Below are 14,616 nucleotides of genomic sequence, written 5' to 3'. Positions count from 1 at the left end.
ACATCTATGAGACACCATAGGCTGGACCAAAAGGTGTTGAGGAACCTATTGTTCCTATGTCAAATAATGGTCCAACATAGCTCAAAATGAACCCAAACATGCTCAAAGAAGAGTTTAGCAATGGCTTAAGCTATGATACTCTTTTTGTATAATGATAGAATGGCCATCTTATAGAACCGTTCGACCACCAAAAACACTCAATCATTGCCATGCTTAGTGGTTGACAAACCTAACATGTAATCCATGGAGACTAACTCCTAGGTCTTGTTCGGGGTGGGTAGAGGAGTATACAACCTCTACTTTTTGATGGTTGGTTTAGAAATGACATAAGTGGTGCATGATTTAATATACAACTAGACATCTTGTTGAAGCTTTTCCCTCTAGAAATACTAATGAAGTACTACTACTATATTCTCCACACCAAAGTTCTTGACCACTCGATTGTAATGTGCCTCCAAGATCAGCTTCACACACTTGCTTGAAGGAACACAAAGATGTCCCAAGTAGAAAAATAATGCATCCTAAAGGTGGAATTTTGGAACTTATTTTCTTGCCATCAAGATCTGTTATGTGGCAGTGAATTCTACGTCATTGTTGTATAATTGTTTCCACCCAGAGATCTCCCTTCCACAAATTTTAAGAACCATGGTTACCACCACAAACTGGGGGCTAACAGAGGAAGTATGTGACATGAATTGTGCTACCCTTCTTGTATTTGATGTTCAAATGGAATTATTGCAGCTATGTGGACCATTATGATGGCAATCGTTTTGTAACTTCCTTTATGTCTACATAAATTCTAGAGGCCTGTGATTAGTGTAGATGATTCTCCTTCCCAAGAATATGATGCTTGCATTATTGGTTGGACTGTACGATGTAGTACATATCCTTATCATAGGTGGGGTATCTCTGATAGTATTAGATACTATTTAATTATGATAGGCCACTAGATTTCATTTTTGAGTGAGGACTACACCAATAACATAGTCACAGGCATTTGTCTCAATCTCAAATGGTTGTTTTAGGTCTGGCAGGGGTAAGACTAGTGTAGAGAAAAGGTGATATTTCATATCATTGAATTCCTTTTTTCTGACTTAGACCAAAAAGGTTTCCTTTTTCTCCTCCCTCGGTCACTTAACATAAGGGCCAAGCGAATATAAGAGATTCCCAACATGAATCTTTGATAGAAGTTAGAAACTATGTTAGAGTGGCCGGGGATGACCAATCTCGAATGAGTTGGATCATGGCTATATCCACACGTACACCATGCTCATCAATAATGTATCCTAGGTATTAGACCTTGTTCATTCCAAAGGATCATTTTTCCAAGTTAGGACATAACTTATGTTGCCATATAGTGTGAAGGACCTGTTGAATATGTTATACATTTTCCACCCAACTCTTTCTTAAGATGAGGATATCATCCAGATATACAGCCACAAAAGAATTGGTGAAAGGCCATAAAATGTAATCCATCATCCTCATGAATGTTGTTGGTGCATTCATCAAACCAAACGACATGACCAACCTTTCAAAAAAACCCTCCTTGTACATGAAAGCAACCTTCCATACATTAGTTGGATCTACAGGACTTGATGGTAGCTAGACTTCAAATATATATTACTAAAGTACTTTTCCCCATTGAGCTGGTCAATCCAGGGAATTGGCTACCGGTTCCTGACTGTAATTATTTTTAGGGCCTGATAATTAATGCAGAGTTTCCAGGTACCTTCTTTCTTCTGCACAAGTACAATTTGGCTTCCATATGGTGACGAACTCGATTAGATGTGCCCTTTTTGGAGAAGCTCTTGGATCTAGAGCTTGATTTACTCATTCTATGAAAGAGAGTGGTCGTATATTGGCCCATTAGGTAGAGGTGCACGAGGGGTCATATTTATTGAATTCTTGACCTGATAGTGAATACGTACCCTAGTGGGTGAGGAGAAGATGTCTTTGTGTTCTTTCACCACCTCATATAGTTGTTTCACCACATGGAGGGGCCCTATGTGTAGGCCATGGATGTGGCTACTATCTTCTTCTTACTTTTAGAGTGAATCAAGAATAAGATTAATTTTAAAGTCTGGAAGATGACCTTATTGAATTTTTCAACAAATATCAAATAAACGGTTGTTGGGGGAGCTACCTATAGTATCCTGTATAGTTGTATTCCCAAAGTATTAATAACACTACAGGGTTTAGACTCATATAAAACATGATGTTTCCACAATTATGGTTGGCCTAAAATAACATCACAAACTTTGAGGAAAGCAATATCACACAATACCTCATCCTTGAAGGGTTTTATGCCATAGGGTAGGTGAATTTTTTGGCTAACATGAAGATATCATCATCAATGGAGCCAAGAGATAGTGCATGGATGTAGGTGCAATGTTCTCAGCTGGTACAACCACTTGACGACCTCTGCTAAGATGAGTTTCTTTGACTTTCACTATCGACAATGAAATGTAGTGGAGCACCCTTCACCCACATCTGTGAGTGAAAGAGTTTCACACATTTCTTCAAATCTTCAGGTTCACTTTGTTGGACCTTGGTGGTGGCAACAATGGCACTAGGTTCCGCATCAATGCTCTGCTCCCCCTTGTCTGGGTATGATTTAGATTCATATCCTGCATTTGAATCTTAATATTTTTGTAACCACCCCATCCCACATTTACCCGCTTTTACAAGATCTCCAGGCAAACATGAGCTGAGACTTACTATGATGTGACCCAACAAACAAGTTCCAGTTATGGAAGTGGCATCTACTAACCGGAAACTTATTGAAACTTCTCAGGGACACAAGATCACCTCGGTGTCAGACCACAACCCTTAATGATTAGACCCTGAGCTAGAGATTCTTTTTAACTAAGCTCACATCCCAGCCACATGCATAAGCCATTGTGTGTGCGGTTGGAAGGTTCCATCCACATGTAGAGGCCTCCCTCTGTGCTGTTGCAGCCAAAATTTCCTAGTTCCATGCGTGCGACCATGAAATCGGTGCCACATTTCTAGGGATAGCCTATAGACCACTACCATAAAAAACGAGAACTTTCTAGAATCAAGTTTAAAGTGATGACAAGTCTATATGATGAATGCTAAGCTAGATATTTCCCAAACAAGCTAAACATATGATAATCATTTTTTCAAACATATGGTAAACATGATAATCTACAAGTCATGAATGCATATATGTTCAAGTCTTCTTAACTTCATCAAGGAATAATCAAGAAGGAATAATGCCTTCTCAAATTAGTTGCAACAAAACTAGTTAGCCCATGCATTCATATAACCATTTAATAACTTATCAAATCATGAACAAGATCCATAACAAGAGCACATCATTTAACCATGCCTATAAGCAACATATAAACAAAATGAATCCATGACAAATCAATCATAAAATCAACATAATAATTAATACATGTGATAATAAGGAAATAACTCATATTAACATATGCAAATGCCAACCAAATCAGGGACTTCCACGTACCACTTAACCATAGACTGGGCTAAACCAAATCTCTCTTTTAGCTAATCGCTCCTGTGCCATATTCCAAGCATGAATGTGGGATCTCATGGGATAAATCAAAATAGAATTGACCAGGGCTTCTAGAGGCCAAACCACCTCAACCCTCACTACAGTGATTTCACCTAAACCGGTCCAGAAACCACTAACACCAAACAAGATTGGATGCCTCCAAATTTATTCACCATACCTAGAGGAATTTTCCTCCCTCCACCAATTTGTCTAAAGTTGGCGGAGAAATCCCATCTCCACCCTTGACCCTCGGGAATTTCTCGAGACCACCTCACCAGGATATAAAGTCTATCGATCATCTAAAGCTTAAACCAAACAAAAACCACAACACCATGGCTATCTAGGAAATGACAAGCCAAGGTTAAAACCCACTGCCAATCGAGGAAAATCCCATGCCAATGACAACAAAGAAACCAAATAACCATTTGCATGCACCATGCATTCAAATATTAGTGATGAAATCACACATGTAAAATGTCACCTGCAATATCCTCTTGTTGTATTTTCTTTTCCAATCTTTTCCTTGTGCTCCCTTGCTTCCTTTATTTGCTTGCTTGTCCAAGTGCTTCCTCTCTCTTCCCTTAGAGCTTTATTTTTGAAAGTGATCAAAACTAGAAATGCCAAAAGTCGTGAATTGTTTCTTTGGTGCCTTTTTATCATTGATGTCTAGTCTCTTCCTTTCCTTTTTCTTTCATTTTCCTCTAATTTCCCTTGCATGCATATATGTGTCTCTGCATCTCACTTTTCTCCTATTTTTCTTTATTTCTCATATTAAATTTCCATTTATTTCCTTTTGTCTTTGCCAATTTCCATAGCCATTAGTAAACCACAAGTGATGCCCACTATAGTGTTTTTCCCTCCATTCATCTTGGAATATGTGTCCCATGAGAGCGTCCAGAGGTCAAGTTGTCAAAAGTTTAGTGGGACCTAAGGGCAAGCTGCTGTAATAGCCCTGGTAAAATTCCTTGTAAAAATATACAAGGCCACGATTGATGAGACATGCATTCCAAGTTGAATGGTGGGAAAAACGTATGAGTGGGTGTTCATTTCAACTTATTATGGCTAAGGAAAGTGGCAAAGGAAATGACAAAGGATTTGGAAAGGCATGAGGCATTAATTTCCATTTTGTTTATGAAAATAATGGAAAATAGGAGAAAAGGAAGGTGAAAGGTCACAAATTACATGTGAGAAGGAAAATAATGGAAAACGAAGAAAATAGAGGCCTCATTAATAAAAAGGCTTCTGAGGATCAGTGGGCAGGGCTTGGTCAATGTGCGATTTTGACAGGTTTTGGTGGATCTCTCTTCTATTCTATTTTCTCTCTCATACTCTTGGAGACTTAGAGTTTTCTTGGAGCACTCTTGGAGGGTGGGGCATAATTGGATTTTTGGAGAAAGAAGGAAAATGAAGAGTAGGAAAGAACACGAGGACATCGAGATCAAAAACTACAGTGGGTTTTGCTGGTAGTTACCAAGTTTAATGTATGTTTTCCTCACTGGTTTTGGCATGCATGGCATATGCATGTCGTTTATGGGTTATGATATGTCATTGGCATGGAGGATGGCCGTGATTGACAGTGGATTGCCTAGTCTTTCCATTTCTTGGATAGCCATGGAGATTGTGGGTTTACTTCATTTCTTTGTTTTGGTTGGTTCTCATGTTCCTCACCTTGGATTGAGTTATTAGTTCTTGGAGACCTGGTTGGGCAAACACTCTGGAAGCCCTGTAACGGCTTGGGTTGAGTTATTAGTCCTGGAAGCCTTGGCTGGACAAATGATATGGAAGCCCTATAACAACTTGTGTTGAGTTATTATACCTGGAAGCCTTGGTTGGACAAATGCTTTGGAAGCCTTTGGTGGGTTGAGTTATTAGTCCTAGAAGCCCTGGTTGGAAAAATGCTCTGGAAGCCCTTGGTGGGTTGAGTTATTAGTCCTAGAAGCCCTGGTTTGAAAAACGCTCTGGAAGCTCGGGAAAAGCTTTGGGTTGAGTTACTAGTCCTAGAGACTTGGTTGGACAAACGCTTTGGAGCCCGCTAAAAGCCATGGGTTGAGTTACTAGTCCTAAAATCCGGGTTGGAAAAAACGCTTTGGAGCCCTGGAAGGTTTGGGTAGCGACCAATCTAGTGATGGTTTTGAGATTCCCGATCGTGAGGTGGAATCACTGTTTGATGGATTGAGGTGGTTTGGCCTTTGGAAGCCCTAGATGGTTGTGATTGATGTGTTTTATGAGATCCCACATTCATGCTTGGAATATGGCACATGGGTGAATGGCTGAAGAGAGATTTGGCTTAACCATTCTATGGTCGGGTGGAACGTGGCAGTCCCATACAGGGTTGGCTTTTGCATAATTAACAAAAGGTTATTTCTTCTTATTATTTTATGAGTATTGTATTGGTTTATATGTGGATTAGATGGATGTTGTTTCCTTTTTATTTTTGTCCATATTATGTTGGTTATGTATATGTTTTATGACAATAACTATGTATGGCTTTCATCATGTTTTTACTTGTATATGAATTAACAATGCATCTATGGCCTAAAGGATGAAACTGCAGCTAAAGTGATAAGGAAACAATGCCTCATAGTGAATCTCAGATAAGTATGAGTCCCCTATGCTTAGATCTATTATTTACACCTGTAGATTACATATTCGTGTTATGTTTGACGAAATGCTTCTCATGGCTAGTAGGGGTCTAGTCATGGTCTTATTCAAATAATTGCATTGGTATTGTTGTTTCCATGTTATCTTATTGTTTTGAAGGTGTCTTTCAATTTTTGACAGTGACGTGGGCTCTAGGCCTAAAAATGTGCCTTTAATCCCAAAGACGCTAGCACAGAACTAAGAAAAAGAGTCCCTGGACTCTGGCAGGCAAGCTTGTGAGAGCATCCATAGGTCCACAGGTCAAGTTGTCCAAAATTTCAGTGGGACCCAAGGGGAAGATGCTTGAAGTGTTGGATTGGTTCTTGAGGGTAATAATGCTGATGTTGAATGTCTGTATGGTATGTTTCCATGGGTTCCACTTCCTTAATGTGACTTAGGAGGTTGAATCATATCATAGTGGCCTCTCGTCACATGTTTACCCCGACTAGATGATTGCTTGAGTAGATGTGGGAGGGGTTGTTACAAAGTGGTATCAGAGCATGGTTCACCCCTCAGACTAGATGGGAAATGTGTTGGTCATGCATTCACGTTGGTTGCATATGTCTTCATTATGCTTGTAGTCCATGTTCTTGTTGCATTTGCATGGTGTTGATCATGGTTGTAGTGATTTCACCATGTGAAGGTTGATGGTGTTGTTGTGGGATGTGTCATAATTAGTGTATGGTTGTATATGCATTTGTTATGCATGCATTGTGAGGTCATTGTATGAAATTATGTCATCATGATGATATTGGTACGTTATGATGCTAATGTGTTGGCTGAGATAGAGTAGGAGATGAATATCATTAAAGTGAAGTTGCAACATTGGACCTCGAGGCAAGAGAAGATCGTCATACAAGTTTGTATGTTGGGCATGCAGGTATGTTAGCTAATGGATTGCTATATGCATTAGGGTTATATGAATTATGTTTATGTACATGTATATTGGTGTGATGGTAACATACATGATAGGTGCTAGTTTATTATTGTAGTCATATGCACATGTGTCGGGTAGTCATGAATGACAGTAACATGTGGTTGCATTCATTTCTATTGTTGTTTCATGTTAGATAACTTGATGATTATGTTATATGCTGTTGATGAGTATGTTATAGGTCAACTTCTTGTTGTTATATGCTAGTGAATTGATGATTAGGGTTATTACTTTAAGACCTTGATGTCATATGTATCATGCTAAATTTCATTGGCCTATGCAGATGGCTAGGGTTATGACATTCAGGTATGAATCGACTTATTTGTGACATTGTGTTGTACTAATATAAACTAATCGTACATATGTGATTTCTATGAATAAACGATAATTTTTTATGAGTTTAGGATGTAAACATGTTAGTGACTATTATGGATATCATGATATTATTGTGTTTGAGATGATACGTTGTGAAGTTATATCATGCTAATATGGGTTGATTGTGCAGACAAGATAGCCTCCCATGAGATGCATTAAGGTATGAGTTTTCTTCTGTCATCTACTTTGCTCTTGAATATTTTATTATGTCGTCTATTTGGTGTTTGAGTGTTTGGTGCCTATTACGTCGTTTAGCTGATTTATTTAACATGGTAAGTTTGCAAGTTGGTTGAATGTTTGATGAATTGCAAATGATCTTGTTTAAGATGGTCATACTAACACATATGTGTTGAGACAGTTGATATGTACTTGAGTATAATAGGTGACAATTATAGCATAGTGTATAAGGAATATGAGTTGATTATGGATTATGACATGATTGTCTTCATATTTGGAACATGTGTTTGAAATGCGTAACAATGCAAGAAACATGCTTGGTATTAGCATGACAAGGTAATAGTTGATGTGTTTATATAACTAACAATTGGGTGATGTTGACAATGCATAATAACACTCAATTGGAGCAAGGAAAATGTCAAAGGAAGGAATTGGGAAAGAATTATTTTGGCTATGTTTGTGAACCCTAATTCCAAACGAATGAGTTCTTTGCATACAGGAAGTCTTCTTAACCTTGATTTTGTTTGACATTATGTGGATATGTGCTAGATTGATGAACATGTACTTGACATGTATATTAGCTAGTCTTTAGTTATAGGTGTATCTTTCAAGGGAATTAGAGCCCCTTGAGATATGGCATGGATGTGTTCAGTTGCAAGAAACGTGTAACAAGGTAAGGTAACTAGTATTTTGTTATGTTTATTTATGCACTGACATTTATGTGTTTATGGCAATATGATGTAGGGGATTGCATGGCAAGGAAACTTCCATGAGATTCTGAAGAAGGCTTAGGTTGAGATTTCCCTTGGAGGTTTTGGGAACCATGGGGATTGAGTCATGGTGTTTGTTTTCAGTCTTGTGATTTTGGTATTTTGTGATTTGTTGAGCTCGACTTGCAGTTTTGTTTATGTCTAGTGCAAGGCCTTGCCGCTTTGTTTGTGGAGTCGTATTGTTGTTGGTTTTCTCTTGCTTGCTTCTTGGTATTACCTTTTATGTTTTGAGTGTCTTGGGAATTGGTTGGGAAGGAGGAAGTTAGTAGAACTCGAGGAGAGATGTGTGGTACCCAACAAGTAATGTAAGACACATATGAAGCTCAACGCACGAGTAAGCACAATGGAAGGTAAGACTATGATAGTCAGTTGGACTGGTTGGGTTCATTGTGGTAAATGGACAGTGGCAGTACACACATGAGAAAGGTAACCAGAAAAGGTAAAGTAAATGTATAATGAGGTATGGGATAACTTGGATAAGTTGGGAATTGTGGTTTTCAATGTTGTGCATGCTATGCACCAATAAGGAAGTTCTCTTAACCTAGATGTTATGTTATCTCGTAATTAGGTTGTGATCATGATTATGTTGATGTTTATATATCTATACATGTATGTATTTCATTTCCTGACAGGACCATGATTGTTTTATGCTAATGTTTTATGTATATGTATGTATGTGCCCATGTATCTATGTCACTATCTCACAGGGTCATTAAGAATCATTCTTGTGGAGGAATGATTGCTTACGCAGGCAAATGGCATGAGATGTTCTTGGTTTCTGAGGAATCAAGTGGGGAGAGTAGTCCCAATAAATATACGAGGTCAACATCATGTGGTTGATATTATGTGATTATATTATGTTTATGCTATGGACATGCTATACCGAGGGATACATCAGCGAAATCAAAGCAGTGTGGTCCGCGACATGCTAGGACAAGCATGAATAAGACACTGGAAGCAAGTTTGCTTGTTGGAGACATAGTGGTTTTGGATGTGTGGTATTACTGTTATGCATATGTTGTATATGTTGCACATGTTGCATTTGTAATGTTGTGCGCATGCGGTGTTGTGCACATATTGTACTGTGTGCATGATGTATATGCAACGTTGTGTGTGTTAGGGTCCTAAAATAATAGGATTCATAATTTTGAATTGGCTATGGTTAGTCTAGTAATATTGTACATACTTTTGCTTTCTGCAAAATTTTTTCCATATTAAAAATTTAAAAATGTAAAGAGGGTATGTCCTAAAAGAAATATCAAAGGACAAAAAGAATAAGAAAAGATAAAAAAATAAAAAAATATGAACCCCAAACAAAAATAGATCATGAAAGTGTGCAAATTCAAGTGCCACTACTTTTTAATTCACTGTGCAAAATAATTGTTGTGTGCAGCTTGTCATAAATGCCACAACCCACGATAGTCAAATAATTTAACCTTGACTAATTCATGCTTTAAATTTCATGTTTATAGATAGAGAAATAAAGATCTAACCAAAGTGTTTAACCTTGGCAGATCAATAGTTAGATAGAGAAATAAAATGTGCTCAACAGCTTAATCTGAGCCATTGGAAGTTATAAGGTTAGAATTAGATAGTTTGTTTGACAAAAGAAAAGGAAATGAAGGGTTTGCTAGCTTAAATGCACCCAATAAAGTGAAGAAAAAAATGTTAGGATAAGAAAAGGGTAGGTAGAAGAAAGGTTGCATGTGTACAAGGTTGTTAAATCATAAGCACATTTATCATGCTTAATTACATGTTCCAGTGTGCAGGAGCCTTTATGAGAGTGAAAAGATGTTCACAAGCTTACTTGATTAACTTCCCCTAATTTCGTTTCACCCCCACATACTTGCTCACTAATTTCCCCATTATCCCATCATTTCTTATGAAAATACCCTTTTCCCTTCATTTTGATCATTACTCCTTTGTTTCACACATTTCCCTAGTAAATAACCCTCCAAAACTCATTCCCCTACCTAAAACCCCTTTCCCTAGTATGAAACCCACTCCCCACTGAAAAAATCACATTCCCCCTTATTAATTTCCCTAAAAACCCATAAAATACCCTTTATCTTAAGTTTTATTCCCCCCACATTATTTAATTAATTCCCTTATTTATACATCCCTGACATAAACCTATTAACCCACCAACCCTTGGTGCGGTTAAAGAAAACCCCACCACATTAACCCTGGTCCCACTCCATTAACCCGCTCATTATATATTTTTAACCTACACTTAATTAATTAATTAATTACTGCTAGTTGTAATTAATCCCCCGGCCCTCGCAAATCTTCACCCCAAATTCCCTCCGTGCATCTTGACCACAAGACAGTCGTTAGATCTTTCTCCCCTAGATATGACAGTGCGCATCCATATTATGCTTATTCCCTTTCCGACCTTTACCAGCTCGAGAGCATGCGAGATTCACGGTTTTTCTCGGGCCCTTTTCAGCTACGTGGCAGCTCTAGGTGAAATTGTTTGTTGTCGAGGAAATACCGCCCGCCTACCAAAAGCGGTGTGATGGCCCGTGAAACCGCCTCCCTGCCAAAAGCCAAAACCACTCACTGTTCATTTATGAACTCCACACCAAATTCTAACCGTTGCCGGTTAAAAGGCCGAAGAAGCCCATTTCAACTCTTTTCGCTCATTTGCACTGTGAATGCTGCCTAAGCCTTCCTGCGCCACCTTGAGCCTCTGCAACTAAAATTGATTGTCGTTTATCTCTCAAACATGCTCCAGACGCCCAATTCAAGCATCCAGTGCACAACTAAAGCAACTGTACCCTCTACAGTCACCATTGAAACCAATTTGCGGCCTAAACCACCATTTTCCAGGTATTTTGAGAAAAAACCAGAACGACCCTCTCAATTTCAAGACTTACAATTAATTTAAAGATTAATTAATTGAAATTAATTGATACATTTGCCTAATTGATGGTATTTCCACCTGAATACCCAAACCCCTCTTTTGAAAACTGTAAATTACCCTCTCCCAGTACCAGACTTACTCAAACCTCACTTCCACAGCCTGTATAAGCCTAATTCACACCTTTCCCCCTAAAAATGGCTGCTCAGACCTCTTTGGATGTGAGACCTGTGTTAACCCTTCACCTGGACATCGACTATCTAGCACTAGCAGATAGGGATTTCCAAATAAGAGACACTGCTACTCCAACCCACCTTCTGAAGCTCTACTGTTGGAGTAAGGACAAATTTCTAACCCATGCAGATGACATCCACCTTTGGATAACCAATTTACCCAAATACCTATTCCCATAAGTTCACCCATTCCCTGATATTGTACATTTTTGTCATGCCTGTTATATCCCTAGCCAAAGGGCTATTGTTGCCCCAAACCAACAGTTGTTATTCACCATTACACTAGAGTCCATCAACTAAATGCTACAAGTCCAGCCTAGCCCTAATCAAACCCCTATATCCATTGGAGACCTGTTGAACTTATACGTCACACTATACTAGGTTAAGATAAGGCAAATCTTTTAGACTTTCATCATTGAAGACCGCCATACTCCTACAGATACTCCACCCTATGCTGCCACCATTTTTCCAGAGACTGGCAGACACATAATCATCGTGCTCTCATGCATCCTAGGATACACTTCATATGAGCATGTGGATGAGGTCATCCTGTCCTTCCTATCCATTTTCACCCCAGGCAAGCCTCTTGCTAACACCAGCATAATTCAACACAAAATACCTCTCAAAGAAGATCATAAGCCTTTTAAATAGAAACTTAGGAGAATTAATCCAGTTCTTATGCCATCTATTGAGAAAGAAGTTAAAAGAATGTATGATGCCCAAATCATATCTCCCATTAGATATTCAGATTGGGTTTCAAACTTAGTCACTACTAGGAAGAAGACTGGAGAAATCAGACTGTGTGTTGATTTCAAAAATTTAAACAAGGTCTCATTGAAAGACAACTACCCTCTACCAAAAATGGACCATATCCTTCAGAGGGTAGTAGGTTCATCCATTATCTCTTTATTTTATGGATTTTCTTGATATAACCAGATCTTAGTCCAACCAGAAGACCAAGCCAAAACCTCATTTACTACTCCTTGGGGTACCTTCATGTATTTGAAGATGCCTTTTGGATTAATGAACACAGGAGCAACATTTCAAAGAGCTATGGATATAAATGTTTCCAAGGAGATCCATGAATTCTTAGTGATTTACCAAGATGACATCACAATCTTTTCTAAATCTGATAATGAACACCTAGATCACCTGAGAAGAGTTTTCATCAAATGCAGAAAATTTCGGATTTCCTTAAATCCAAAAAAGACACTCTTTGGTCTAGAAGAAGGAAATCTGTTGGGACATATAATATCCAAATATGGAATTAGAATAGATCCTGCTAGAATAAAGGCAATCTTGACCATCACCCATCCTAGAAACATCAAATAATTGCAGTCATTTTTAGGCAAGATAAATTTTCTTAGGAGATTCATTTCAAATTTATCAGAGTTAATTAAAGAACTGAATAACATGTTAAGAAAAGATTCATCACTTAAATGGACAGTGGAGGCAAAACAGTCCTTCAAAGACATCAAGGAAGCCCTAACCAAAACTCCGGTCCTTATAAGTCCTAGTTTCTAGAAAGATTTTATAATCTTTTCTTTTGCTTCAGAACATACTATTGTAGCAGTCTTGTTGCAAAATAATGACCAAGGATATGAACAATCAACTGCATTTTTCAGTAAATCCTTAAGATATGTCACACTCAAATACAACATAATGGAAAAACAAGCACTAGCTTTAGTAAAGGCTATCAAAGATTTCAGAGTATACATTTTGTATTCTCACATCATTGCTTATGTTCCAAATTCAGTAGTTAAGGACATTTTGACACAAAATGGGCTTGAAGGAAAAAGTGGAAAATGGATTGCCACTATCTTGGAATATGACATAGAAATAAAGCCCACTAAACTTATCAAAGGCCAAGGTTTAGCCAAACTTATGGCATAATCGAACTGTCAGGCCCTAGATATAAATTTCATTGGTGCCCTTGATGATCAGGAAGAGATGGTGACTCCATAGATCAATGAACCTTTTATTGATTCACCTTGGTATACAGATATCATATTTGTATTACTGAACTTACAAGCTCCTCCTGGTTTAACAAGAACTAAAGCTAGATTTTTGAAAATGAAGTCATTAAAATATTGTATCATAGATAATGCTTTGTTTTGGAAAGACAATGGTGGTATTCTTTTGAATTGTTTACTTAAAGATGAAGCTGATAAAATTATGCAAGAATTTCATGCAGGAGATTGTGGAGGACATTGGTATTGGAAAACTACTGCTGACAAAATCCTAAGGGTTGGTTTTTAGTGGCCCACTCTTTTTGCAGATGTTAAGAAACATGTGACCTCCTATCATAACTGTCAGATATTCAAGGGAAAAAGAAAGCTTTTACCTTTACCTCTCAAACCCATCCACAGAAATGTCATTTCAACAATGGGGGTTAGACTTCATTGGAGAAATACACCCAGCCTCCTCAGCTCAACATAAATGGATTTTGACAGCCACTGATTACTTCACCAAATGGATATAAGCCATCCCTTCTAGACAAGCCACAGACACTGTCATTATATCTTTCCTAGAAAATAATATCCTATCAAGATTTGGATGCCCCCAAAATCTCATTACTGATAATACAGTTGCTTTTAAATATAAGAAAATGGTAGACTTTGTAACAAATACCACATCACCCTTAGCCATTCCATTGCCTATTACCCTCAAGGTAATGGACTTGCAGAATCCTCTAACAAAAGCTTGGTCAATATCATTAAGAAATTACTGGAAGACAACAAAAAGACATGGAACAAAAAGTTGGTCATTGCCTTATGGGCAGACAGACTAACTACGGAAAAGTCCATTGGTACATCTCCCTATTAGTTAGTATATGGGATGGATGTTGTTTTTCCATCCTCTTTGGGAGTGCCAGTGATGAAGATCATCCAGGAATTGCAGGTAGAACCAAATGATATCCAGAGAAGAATAAATCAGACCATACACTTGTAGCATACCAGAGAAGAAGTATATGTAAAATCATAAGTAATCCAAGACAAAATCAAAAAGATATTTGATAAAAAGACTAAAGCTGATGATTTTTACATAGGTGATAAAGTTGTTAAGTGGGATTCAAGAAAATAAGA

The sequence above is a fragment of the Pinus tabuliformis genome, chromosome 6 (genome assembly GCF_031772625.1).
Source record: "Pinus tabuliformis cultivar Carrire ecotype Pingquan chromosome 6, CPIR1, whole genome shotgun sequence".
Lineage (NCBI taxonomy): Eukaryota > Viridiplantae > Streptophyta > Pinopsida > Pinales > Pinaceae > Pinus > Pinus tabuliformis.
This window is presented reverse-complemented; position numbering follows the sequence as displayed.